A 14,218-nucleotide genomic window follows, 5' to 3' on the forward strand; every position below is an offset into this window, starting at 1 on the left:
CATATCACATGTCTCCCTCTGCCTCAGTGTTGGATGCCGTAGAGATCACTCACCAATCAGTCCAGGGCTGGCCCAACAGAGAGGGGCCAATCACTGTTCTTCAACTACAGCCAGACTTACCTGCACAGCAGTACCTGTGGCTCTAGACTGGATTCCTGTACAGAAATCTGGCTCTGGCAATGGCAGCTGGAGAGGGTAATGGGACCTCCTGTTAAATGAAGTTCAGTCAATGAATGGATGAGCTGCAAGAGTCACTTGCAAAGAGACCAGGAATGATAAGTTAACAACAACTCATTCAGACAGATGCTTTTGCCATCTAACTCCCAAACCTACCTGTGGCATGAGGAGAAGCCATCTCCCATGGGAGAGAAGTCAATGAGGTGGGAGACCATATTCTCAATATTGAGTCTTTCCAGGAACTAGGGCTTTAAGGCGCAAGGCTCCTGGTTCCTTCTTCTCTCAACCACCCCTGCCCTCTTTTCACTCTCACTCCCTGTGCTGCCATTGCTTCTGTTGCTGCGGCTTTTCCTTCTTCTCCTTCTCCTTCTTCTTCATTTCTTTTTCTTCTTTTCCAGCAGCAGCAGCAGCAACAGCAGGAGTCGGTCTCCATTACTTTCCAAACTGAGGGCAAGTCTCACTGAGTGAAGGAACCTAAGGAGCTTCTTTCTTTTTCTAGAAGAATTCCTCATCGGATCAGGCTTCTCACTCTGCTGATTTCTCCTCTTCCTTCTCCTCTTCCTCATCAGGTACTGGGGAACCATAAGTTCCTTATGGTTGCATAAAACAACCTTTTGCAAAGTGGTCTTTATAGCCACACTGCTTGCAGGTGGTGTACAGGACAGCCTTGAGGGTGATCTGCCCTGTGTAATCATGGAAGGACCGCCTCTGCCTCTCTTCTTGCCCAGTGATAACATTGCTGGCATCAAAGACTTTCTCAGTCCCCTGGTTGACAACTTTCATGGAGAGGGATAATTTTATCCTATCATTTTTCATCTGTCAGCCAATAAGCTTCTCCCCCACCTTTTCTCTGACATCTACTATCTCAGAGGGCTTATCCATGCAACAGGATGACATGTGAGTTCGAATGACCAGACCTTGCTTCCAACAGCCTGGGATTTTGATAAAAGTTTCATAGTCTGTCACCATAACAACCTCTGGTTGGAAAATAGTGTAGACAGCAGGCAAGTTCTCCATGGTCTTGGGTCTTCCTGAATTAATCCTTAATGTTCATAGAACTATGGCTCCTCCATTTCTCTTCTGTTAAATGTACTTCAAGTGTCTCTGTGTCAGCTCTTGGTCTCCTGGCCACAGCATTGTGTGAAACACCAAGACCCAGGCCTTTTTTGGCACTTTTATTTGGCAATTTGACAGGACTCAATAAATGTTTGTTATACAGGCAGATGAAGAAAGTTTTGTAAATAACATTTGTTTCATTGCAGTTTGTTGTTGTTGTTTGCAACTATTTTCTAAATAACTAGCTTTATAGAATATGGCTGTGTTGGCATATTTCATTTTTCTTAGCACTACTGGAAATAGCTGAGACATTGGACAGGAATTATTGCCAGGGTTATATTAAATACATTTAACTAAAGTAAAACAACATCAATTCATCTGTTCTTTATGAAATTGGCAAGCCCACTTTCTCTGTGGTGCCAAATTTTGGATATATATGTATTTTGTATCTGAAAAGTAGTTACATGCCTAAGGATGTGGGGGATCTTCCTGTACAGATTTTTGTGATGTTTTGGCTCCCTAAAGTTCTCATGCGATAAATGGAATTGTTCTATATTATATAAAAACAAGGAAATTGCCTTTCACAGTGACATTGGGTGGATGTACATAGTGGTATATTTAAAATAAAAAATGTCAGTTAGATAAACAAAATACCATGATTATCAAAATGACACTGAGTCTGGAAATTATTATTTAATATAGTTAATAAAAATATATGCAAACAATATTATCACCAGAAAAAGCCAGAAATCAAGAAGTTTCAATTTGTTAATTGTGGGAGAGGGTATATGCTACATGAGGGTAAAGTTCTACATGTTAAAAGCTTAGCTTTTTGTGTTTATTTAATAAAACATTGCAATAGTGTTTTTTTCCAGAATATCTGAAATTCAAGTATGACCCAACAAACAGCTGCAGAAGATGTTTCTATATGGTTAAAAAGTTAAAAAATATAATAGCACATTATTAGAAAAAATCGAATAGTAACAGATAGCTGATAATGAGCAGTTCCCATCCTATCCCTTTCCTAGAAGCAAAGTTTTTTTTTTTTTTAAAGATTTTATTTATTTATTTGACAGAGAGAGACACAGTGAGAGAGGGAACACAAGCAGGAGAAGTGGGAGAGGGAGAAGCAGGCTCTCCGCTGAGCAGGGAGCCCGACGCGGGGCTCCATCCCAGGACCCTGGGATCATGACCTGAGCGGAAGGCACTTAACGACTGAGCCACCCAGGTGCCCCTAGAAGCAAAGTTCTAAGTCAGCTGTTTCTTCTGATATTTTTCCAAATTATATGTTTCTTTTTTTTTTTTAATATTTTATTTACTTATGTGAGAGAGTGTGTGAGAGAACATGAGCAAGGGGAGGGACAGAGGGAGAAGCAGACTCCCCGCTGAGCAGGGAGCCCTGCGGCTGGATCCCAGGACCCTGGGATCAACACCTGAGCCTGAGCCTAAGACAGATGCTTAACCAACTGAGCCACCCAGGTGCTCCTGAATTATACGTTTCTTTCTTTTTTTTTTTTTTTTAATTTTATTATGTTATGTTAGTCTAAGAATATTTTTTGGGTTGATGACTTTTAGATTCTACCATTTGACTTTCTATAATAGAAATGAAGATTTAGCTTTTTAAACCTCCTCAGCACTCCTCCATTTCTCTCAACTTTATCCCATCAAACACTGAAATCAAATCAAGGGTCATTGCTTTCATCAATATTTATGCAAATACAGCTCCACTAGAGTCAAAGTAATGCACCCTGTGGCAAACCCTCATTTGTGAGGATTTGTATTGTACAGTAATTGTCCTACTTTCCACATGCTCAGTTTGCTGTCTCAATATTTTTAATTTATACCTTCCCCTTTGTAGCTCTCCGTTCATTCCCCTTAATCTAGATTGTTTCCAGCAGCTCCAGCAGTTACCTCACATTGAGGTCTCTGTTCATTGTCTTCCTGATTTGATTCTATATTTTCTGAACCCCATTTTTCTCTTTCTTGATTTACTCATGAATTTGCTGAAGAATGTTTTTCAGGACTTCCCGAGAAAGTCTCATGGGAGGTAAATGTGTGGAAATTTGGCCAATACAAAAATGCCTGATGTTCTTGTATTCTCCCATGTGATGAGGGTTTGGCTGGGTAGAGTTTTAGTTTGAAACGCATTTTTCACTCAGAATTTTAAAGTACTTGCTCCAATGTCATTTAATATTTAGTGCTGCTTGTGAGAAATATCAGTCTTGTTCCTTTGTTCATGACTTGTTTCTTTTAAATTTCTGGAGAATTTAGAATTTTCTCTCTATGTCCTATACTAAAATTTCAAAATAATGTGTGCTCTGGTTATGGATCTGTTTTTATTCTTTTTTGCTGGGTAGTGGAAAGTTTTTTCAATTAGAAATGTATACTCTTTATTTCAGGGAAATTCTCTTGATTTCTTTCTTTAATACTCTCTTCCTTCAAATTTTCTTTATTCTTTATAAAACTGTAATTTGTTAAATATTAAATTTTCTATATAATACCTCGAAATTTCTTAATTTTTGCTCTGGTTTTCTTTGTTCTTTCTCTTTCTCTCTCCTCCTCTCTCTCTGCACATTCTATTTCCTTGATATTGTCTTTCAGAGTTTCTATTACAATTTTTTCAGCAATTATATTTTATGAAATAAGGAGTTATTTCCTGTTTTCTGATATTTTTCATTTCCAAAGTGTGGTGGGCAGATTTCTAAGAAGGCCTCCAAAATTCTTGTCGTCTCATGTACACACCTTAAATAATTAACTCCTCTTGAGTGTGGGAGGAAACTATGATTATGATGGTATATTGTTTTCTTGACTATATTACTTTACATGAAAGAAAGGATTTTGCACAAGTAATTGTTATTGATCAGTAGACTTTGACTTAATTAAGAGGAAGATTGTAGTGCGTAGGCTTGAGGTAATCAGTTGAGTCCTTCAAAGGGAGCCCATTGGTCAGTGATAGAAGAAGCCAGAGATCTGTACTCCTGCTGGTCTAGAGGCAAGTAGCATTCAGGTTAAAAATGGATTATGGGGGCCACCTGAGAAGGAATTGTTGGGTGCTCTCTAGGAAATGAGAAAGAGCTGGCTTCTCTCTTTTGCTGGTTTACGGCTAGCAAAAAAACTCAGGGATCTCACTCTGTCCTATAACCACAAGGAAGTGAATTCTTTCACCAACCAGTTGGCTTGGAAGAGGAGTCTGAGCTTCAGATAAGACCCCAGACCTGGCCAACGCCTGACTGCAGCCTTGCAAGACCCTGAGCAGAGGTACTGTAAGATAATAAACTTGTGTTGTTTTAAGCCACAGGTTTGTGGTAATTTACCACACAGCAATAGAAAACTAATACACACAGCAACTTGTTCTTGTTTTGTGGATGGATTATCTTTCTCACCCACCTTCCCTCCATTACTTCATTTGTTCCTTTATTATTTTAGGCTCTTTTTTTGAGTTAAAATCTCTCCTCAAATAGTGGTTATTTTTAGTCTCCCTATGTTTAAATGTGAGACATTAAGAAGGGAATCAGGTACCTGAGTGAAGCCTTGTGACAAACAAGATTCCACTTAGGTAGATACAGCCAGAGATGTGGAGATCTTTTCTCTGTTCCTATTGAATTTCTCTGAAGAGAAATGTTTGAAACTCTGGCTAAGTGCTTAAGGCCTGCCTGGCTATCAGAACTCCCCCTGTGAGATGGGCAAGAAAGTCTTGAGTGTTGACAAACTTAAAGGCTCAATTAAGTCCTATTTTCAGTCCTGAGCTAATTTCTACTATGACCATAAGCACTTCAAGTATTCCAGAAGAAATGCCTCAGATTCATCTTGCCTAGAGGGTAAATGTTTGGATGCCAGTGTTCTGTGTGTCTGTGTGTGGCCACTTTAAGTACTGACCTGAAATAAATCTCCTTTGCCATTTGAGGCCTCAAAGCTGCCATCCGTTGTGCATGTGGCTGGCCGCTGAGACCTCCTCATATCTGAGCCATAAATCAGTTCTCTTCAACTTTGTATCCTCTTATATACACACTTTAGATGATAGGATTGACAAAAATGATCCATTTTTTTTTGAAATGGAAATTAACAGAAAACGTACTATTAAATGCAGTTTACTGTGCTGTGGAACTTTACTAAGATTATTTTTCTGCACATGGAGGTTTACAATGCAGAAGCATTTGAACTGTGAGGGAGGAGAGAAAAACTGATTTTTTGTTTTATTTTATTTTATTTATTTATTATTTTTTTAAAGATTTTATTTATCTATTTGAGAGAGAGAGAGTGTGAGAGAGAGAACAAGTAGGGGAGAGAGAGAAGCAGGCTCCCCACTGAGCAGGGAGCCTGATGTGGGGTTCAATTCCAGGATCCTAGAATCATGACCTGAGCCCAAGGCTGGCGCTTAACCAACTAAGCCACCCAGGTGCCCCTTGATTTTTAAAATATGGTTTGGAATATAGATTTGATAAATATGAATTATTCTATACATTTATGGTTTTGAGGGTAGCTGCAAAAATAACAATGACTGACATCTGAGGGATTCAGTTGTCACAACTCCTCTCCCCTTCAACTATTCTCTGGCTGAAGGCACCTGAGTATTTAACTGAGGGCCCCTTCACCAGGAGTGACAAATGTTTGTTGCCAACTATTGCACTCCTTCCATTGCTCACCACCCCGTTCTGCCCGAATGGCAGTATTCTTGATGAAACAGAATTGAGGCTGTTCTGTTTATGGAAACTCTCTCACTGAGTCAGATAAATATCTCCATATATACAGGTCAGCTTAATCAGCCCCCTTGTAGGGAGTGGCTTAACTGTTAAGGAAATATTAGCTACTGTTTCTGCCTTCTAGGTGAGGTAGAGGAAAAATAAAAAAAAATTAAAGTCATAAAAGTGCTCTAACAGAAAAAAATCTATGGCTCTACATTAAGAAATCATAAAATAGGGGGCAGAGCAAGATGGCGGAGGAGTAGGAGACCTGGATTTCATCTGGTCTCAGGAATTCAGCTGGATAGGGATCAAACCATTCTGAACACCTACGAACTCAACAGGAGATCGAAGAAAAGAAGAGCAACAACTCTCTGAACAGAAAAGCGACCACTTTCTGGAAGGTAGGACATGCGGAGAAGTGAATCCGAGGCGATATTCGGGAGGATAGATGGCAGGGGAGGGAGCCTCCGTCGGCCGCTTTTGGCAAGTGATAGAGCCGTGGAGCACAAAATTGGAACTTTTAGAAGTCGGCTCCGCTGACAGACGTCACTCCCGTGGCTAAGCGGGGGGTGGAACCCTCGCGGGACAGTGTGGTCTCAGGATCCTCGGGGTCACAGAAAGACCGGGGGTGCCTGAGTGTGGCAGAGCTCCCAGGTATCAGAGTGGGGAGGCCGGCTGCAGAGACGGAGCCGAGATGTGGGCTCTCAGCTCGGGGTTGCCATAAACCGTGATCCGGGGCACAGTCGGGCCACTGCTCCTCCAGCAGGGACCCAACAAGTGGCAGATCCAGGGAGACTCCCCTTCCTCCCCTGGGAGGAGCGGCGCGGGAGCGCACCACAGGGGTTTGGAGACTCCACACCGAGTTGGGTGCCAGAAATAGAAATGCTTGGTCACAGGCCGGGTGAGCATGGAGTGCGGCCGGAGACCCGGGAGACGGGAGTGACTGACTGCTTTTCCCCGGGGGCGCACTGAGGAGTGGGGCCCTGAGTTCTCGGCTCCTCCGGGGTGGAGATTGGGAGGCTGCCATTTTAACCCTCGTCCTCCAAAGCTGTACGGAAAGCTTGGAACAAAAGCTCCTGAGAGCAAACCCGAGCAGATTACTTAGCCCGGACCGGCAAGGGTGGGGCAATTCCGCCTCCGGCAAAGACATTTGGGAACCACGGCAACAGACCCCTCCCCCAGAAGATCAGCGAGAACAGCCCGCCAAGACCAAGTTTACCCATCAATGAGAACAGCAGAACTCCAGCGCTAGGGGAATAATGCACATAGAATGCATGGCTTTTTTACCATGGTTCTTTAGGCTTTCAAAGTTAATTTTTTTTTTAACGGTCTTTTTTTTTTTTGAATTTCTCTTTTTCCCTTTTTCAACCAACATCTTATCAATCCCTTTTTTAAAAAACATTTTTATTTTTCATTTTTAAAGTCATATTCTATCCCTTCATAGTAGTTACCCTTATTTTTGGCATATATATATAAGTTGTTCTCGCTTTAAAATTTTGAGATAGTTTCTTCTAACAGATCAAAATATACCCTAAAACTCTAGTGTATGGTTTTGTTCTACTTTCCTGCCTGATCACATTCTCTCCCTTTTTTTTCTCTTTTTTTAATAAATCCTCTTCTTTCTTTCTTCAAACAACTTCTTATCAATTCCTTTTATAAAATTTTTTATAATTTTATTCTTTACAGTCATATTCCATCCCTTCATCATATCAACCCTTATTTTTGTACATATATAAGTTTTTCTTTCTTTAAAATTTTGGGAGGCACTTTCTTCTAACAGACCAAAATACACCCAAAATCTAATGCGTGGCACTGATCTATGCACCAGCCTGATCATATTTGATCATATTCTGTTTTTTTTTTGTTTTGTTCTGTTTTTGTTTGTTTTTATCTTTTCCTTTTTTCTTTCTTTCCCTTTCTTTTCCCCTGGCTTCAGGTCTTTTCTGATTTGTTTAGAGTATATTTTCTGGGGACGTTGTTACCCTGTTAGCATTTTGTTCTCTCATTAATCTATTCTCCTCTGGACAAAATGACAAGATGGAAAAAATCACCTCAACAAAAAGAACAAGAGCTAGTACCGACTGACAGGGACCTACTCAAATGGACATTAGTACGATGTCGGATCTAGAGTTCAGAATCATCACTTTAAAGATACTAGCTGGGCTTGAAAAAAGCATGGAAGTTATTAGAGAAACCCTTTCTGGAGAAATAAAAGAACTAAAATCTAACCAAGTCGAAATCAAAAAGGATATTAATGAGGTGCAATCAAAAATGGGGTTGCTAACTGCTAGGATAAATGAGGCAGAAGAGAGAATCAGTGATATACAAGACCAAATGATGGAAAATAAAGAAGCTGAGAAAAAGAGAGATAAACAACCACTGGATCATGAGGGCTGAATTCAAGAGATAAGCGATGCCATAAGACAAAAAAACATTAGAATAATTGGGATCCCAGAAGAAGAAGAAAGAGAGAGAGGGGGCAGAAGGTATATTGGAGCAAATTATAGCAGAGAACTTCCCTAATTTGGGGAAAGAAACAGGCATCAAAATCCAGGAAGCACAGAGAACCCCTCTCAAAATCAATAAAAATAGGTCAACACCCCGACATCTAATAGTAAAACTTATGAGTCTCAGAGACAAAGAGAAAATCCTGAAAGCAGCTCGGGAGAAGAGATCTGTAACCTACAATGGTAGAAACATTAGATTGGCAACAGACCTATCCACAGAGACCTGGCAGGCCAGAAAGGACTGGCATGATATATTCAGAGCACTAAATGAGAAAAATATGCAGCCAAGAATACTATATCCAGCTAGGCTGTCATTGAAAATTGAAGGAGAGATAAAAAGCTTCCAGGACAAACAAAAACTAAAGGAATTTGCAAACACGAAACCAGCCCTGCAAGAAATATTGAAAGGGGTCCTCTAAGCAAAGAGAGAGCCTAAAAGCAACATAGACCAGAAAGGAACACAGACAATATACAGTAACAGTCACCTTACAGGCAATACAATGGCACTAAATTTATATCTTTCAATAGTTACCCTGAATGTAAATGGGCTAAGTGCCCCAATCAAAAGACACAAGTTATGAGATTGGATTAAAAAAACAAGACCCATCAATATGCTGTCTGCAAGAGACTCATTTTAGACCCAAAGACACCCCCAGATTGAAAGTGAGGGGGTGGAAAACCATTTACCATGCTAATGGACACCAAAAGAAAGCTGGGGTGGCAATCCTTATATCAGACAAATTAGATTTTAAACCAAAGACTGTAATAAGAGATGAGGAAGGACACTATATCCTACTTAAAGGGTCTATCCAACAAGAAGATCTAACAATTGTAAATATCTATGCCCCTAACATGGGAGCAGCCAATTATATAAGGCAATTAATAACAAAAGCAAAGAAACACATTGACAACAATACAATAATAGTGGGGGACTTTAACACCCCCCTCACTGAAATGGACAGATCATCTAAGCAAAAGATCAACAAGGATATAAAGACTTTAATGACACACTGTACCAAATGGATTTCACAGACATATTCAGAACATTCCATCCCAAAGCAACGGAATACACATTCTTCTCTAGTGCCCATGGAACATTCTCCAGAATAGATCACATCCTAGGTCATAAATCAGGTCTCAACCGGTACCAAAAGATTGGGATCATTCCCTGCCTATTTTCAGACCACAATGCTTTGAAACTACAACTCAATCACAAGAGGAAAGTCGGAAAGAACTCAAATACATGGAGGCTAAAGAGCATCCTACTAAAGAATGAATGGGTCAACCAGGAAATTAAAGAAGAATTAAAAAATTCATGGAAACCAATGAAAAGGAAAACACAACTGTTCAAAATCTTTGGGATGCAGCAAAGGCAGTCCTAAGAGGAAAGTATATAGCAATACAAGCCTTTCTCAAGAAACAAGAAAGGTCTCAAGTATACAACCTAACCATACACCTAAAGGAGCTGGAGAAAGAACAGCAAATAAAGCCTAAACCCAGCAGGAGAAGAGAAATAATAAAGATCAAAGCAGAAATCAATGAAATAGAAACCAAAAGAACAGTAGAACAGATCAATGAAACTAGGAGCTGGTTCTTTGAAAGAATTAACAAGATTGATAAGCCCCTGGCCAGACTTATCAAAAAGAAAAGAGAAATGACCCAAATCAACAAAATCATGAATGAAAGAGGAGAGATCACAACCAACACCAAAGAAATACAAACAATTATAAGAACATATTATGAGCAACTCTATGCCAGCAAATTAGATAACCTGGAAGAAATGGATGCATTCCTAGGGATGTATCAACTACCAAAACTGAACCAGGAAGAAATAGAAAACCTGAACAGATCTATAACCACTAAGGAAATTGAAGCAGTCATCAAAAATCTCCCAACAAACAAAAGCCCAGGGCCAGATGGCTTCCCAGGGGAATTCTACCAAACATTTCAAGAAGAATTAGTACCTATTCTTCTGAAACTGTTCCAAAAAATAGAAATGGAAGGAAAACTTCCAAACTCATTTTATGAGGCCACCATTACCTTGATCCCAAACCAGACAAAGACCCCATCAAAAAGGAGAATTAGAGACCAATATCCCTGATGAACATGGATGCAAAAATTCTCACCAAAATACTAGCCAATAGGATCCAACAGTACATTAAAAGGATTATTCACCACGACCAAGTGGGATTTATCCTGGGCTGCAAGGTTGGTTCAACATCTGCAAATCAATCAACGTGATACAATACATTAACAAAAGAAAGGATAAGAATCATACGATCCTCTCAATAGATGCAGAAAAAGCATTTGACAAAGTACAGCATCCTTTCTTGATGAAAACTCTTCAGAGTATAGGGATCGAGGGTACATACCTCAATATCATAAAAGCCATCTATGAAAAACCTACAGCAAATGTCATTCTCAATGGGGAAAAACTGAGAGCTTTCCCCCTAAGGTCAGGAACACGGCAGGGATGTCCACTATCACCACTGCTATTCAACATAGTATTAGAAGTCCTAGCCACAGCAATCAGACAACAAAAAGAAATAAAAGGCATCCAAATTGGCAAAGAAGAAGTCAAACTCTCACTCTTTGCAGATGATATGATACTTTATGTGGACCCATAAGACTCCACCCCAAACCTGCTAGAACTCATCCTGGAATTCAGTAAAGTGGCAGGATATAAAATCAATGCACAGTGGCATTCCTATACACCAACAACAAGACAGAAGAAAGAGAATTTAAGGAGTCGATCCCATTTACAATTGCACTCAAAACCATAAGATACTTAGGAATAAATCTAACCAAAGAGGCAAAGGATCTGTACTCAGAAAACCATAAAATACTCATGAAAGAAATTGAGGAAGACACAAAGAAATGGGAAAACGTTCCATGCTCATGGATTGGAAGAACAAATATTGTGAAAATGTCAATGCTACCTAGATCTACACAATCTACTCATTCAATGCAATCCCCATCAAAATACCATCCACTTTTTTCAAAGAAATGGAACAAATAATCCTAAAATTTGTATGGAACCAGAAAAGACTCCCAAACAGCCAGAGGAATGTTGAAAAAGAAAAGCAAAGCTGGCGGCATCACAATTCCGGACTTCCAGCTCTACTACAAAGCTGTCATCATCAAGACAGTATGGTACTGGCACAAAAACAGACACATAGATCAATGGAACAGAATAGAGAGCCCAGAAATGGACCCTCAACTCTATGGTCAACTAATCTTCAACAAAGCAGGAAAGAATGTCCAATGGAAAAAAGACAGTCTCTTCAACAAATGGTGTTGGGAAAATTGGACAGCCACATGCAGAAGAATGAAACTGGACCATTTCCTTACACCACACACAAAAATAGACTCCAAATGGTTGAAAGACCTCAATGTGAGACAGGAGTCCATCTAAATCCTAAAGGAGAACACAGGCAGCAACCTCTTCGACCTCAGCCGCAGCAACTTCTTACTAGAAACATCGCCAAAGGTGAGGGAAGCAAGGGCAAAAATGAACTATTGGGACTTCATCAAGATAAAAAGCTTTTGCACAGCAAAAGAAACAGTCAACAAAACCAAAAGACAACTGACAGAATGGGAGAAGATATTTGCAAATGACGTATCAGATAAAGGGCTAGTATCCAAAATCTATAAAGAACTTCTCAAACTCAACACCCAAAGAACAAAGAATCCAATCAAGAAATGGGCAGAAGACATGAACAGACATTTTTCCAAAGAAGACATCCAAATGGCCAACAGACACATGAAAAAGTGCTCAACATCGCTCGGCATCAGGGAAATCCAAATCAAAACCTCAATGAGATACCACCTCACACCAGTCAGAATGGCTAAAATTAACAAGTCAGGAAAAGACAGATGTTGGTGGGGATGAGGAGAAAGGGGAACCCTCCTACACTGTTGGTGGGAATGCAAGCTGGTGCAACCACTCTGGAAAACAGTATGGAGGTTCCTCAAAAAGTTGAAAATAGAGCTACCATACGATCCAGCAATTGCACTACTGGGTATTTACCCCAAAGATACAAATGTAGTGATCCGAAGGGGTACGTGCACCCCGATGTTTATAGCAGGAATGTCCACAATAGCCAAACTGTGGAAAGAGCCAAGATGTCCATCGACAGATGAATGGATAAAGAAGAAGTGGTATATATACACAATGGAATATTATGCAGCCAGCAAAAGGAATGAGATCTTGCCATTTGCAATGATGTGGATGGAACTGGAGGGTGTTATGCTGAGTGAAATAAGTCAATCAGAGAAAGACATGTATCATATGACCTCACTGATATGAGGAATTCTTAATCTCAGGAAACAAACTGAGGGTTGCTGGAGTGGGGGGTGGGGTGGGAGGGATGGGTTGGCTGGGTGATAGACACTGGGGAAGGTATGTGCTATGGTGAGCGCTGTGAATTGTGCAAGACTGTTGAATCACAGAATTGTACCTCTGAAACAAATAATGCAATATATGTTAAGAAAAAAAAAAAAAAAAGGGTGCGCCTGGGTGGCTCAGTCGTTAAGCGTCTGCCTTCGGCTCAGGTCATGATCCCAGGGTGCTGGGATCGAGCCCCACATTGGGCTCCCTGCTCTGTGGGAAGCCTGCTTCTCCCTCTCCCACTCCCCCTGCTTGTTCCCTCTCTCCCTGTGTCTCTCTCGGTCAAATAAATAAATAAAATCTTAAAAAAAAAAAAAAAAGAAGAAGAAGAAGATAGTAGGAGGGGAAGAATGAAGGGGTGGAAATCGGAGGGGGAGACCAACCATGAGAGACAATGGACTCTGAAAAACAAACTGAGGATTCTAGAGGGGATGGGGGTGGGAGGATGGGTTAGCCTGGTGATGGGTATTAAAGAGGGCATGTTCTGCATGGAGCACTGGGTGTTATGCACAAACAATGAATCATGGAACACTACATCAAAAACTAATGATGTAATGTATGGTGATTAACATAACAATAAAAAAATTTTAAAAAAAGAATAAAGGATGCCATAAAAAAAGAGAAATCATAAAATAAATTCATAGGAACTGTGTTAAGGAAGATGTAAATATCAGAGGTGTGAAAGACTGTTCTTGCCCCTAGCCCCCAGTCCTAATGAAATCTACAGGGATGCAAGCATATGTGTATATAAGCATATAGAGGTTAAGCTATTGCTATAGCGATATAAGTGAATTTCTAGAGTTGTATAAATGAATAATGAGATTTTAAAGTGGAAAGATTACATGGAAAAGAGTGAGATTTGAGCAGAGATTAATAATGTGCAATGAGTCACAAATATAGTGTATTATTGCCATATTCCTTGTGTGTGAAGATCAGATCTATGTCTTCATAACAGCAAACAAAGAGGATTTTGGTTTATGTTCAAAATTCTATAAGATAAAGAAAAACTGACAATAATTGTTTTTAAATTGACATATAACTCATTCTTATTTCCAAAGAGCTTTTAGACTTTGAGGAACTATTCATCAAGATTACATTTGAATTGTTCACTTATTTCAACTACATTTCTGGATTTTTGAAAATATGATATAACATTCACATTATTATTGCTTTTTTGGAGTGAGGGAGAAAGTAGTTATTATTAATATAAGTAATAGCAAAGTTGCGATTGCAGAAGATAAGATCAGAAGAATCAGCAGAAGTAAGAATCAGAAAAAATTAGAATCACATTTTATTATTAATTTGGTTTATTTGAAAATACCTATTGCAACAGCTTATAGGTACATAATATAATATAAACCTGTAATTATAGTTAAAATATACATGTAATAAGGACACAGTAAATA

This window comes from Halichoerus grypus, chromosome 9 (assembly GCF_964656455.1).
Source record: "Halichoerus grypus chromosome 9, mHalGry1.hap1.1, whole genome shotgun sequence".
NCBI classification, from domain to species: Eukaryota; Metazoa; Chordata; class Mammalia; order Carnivora; family Phocidae; genus Halichoerus; species Halichoerus grypus.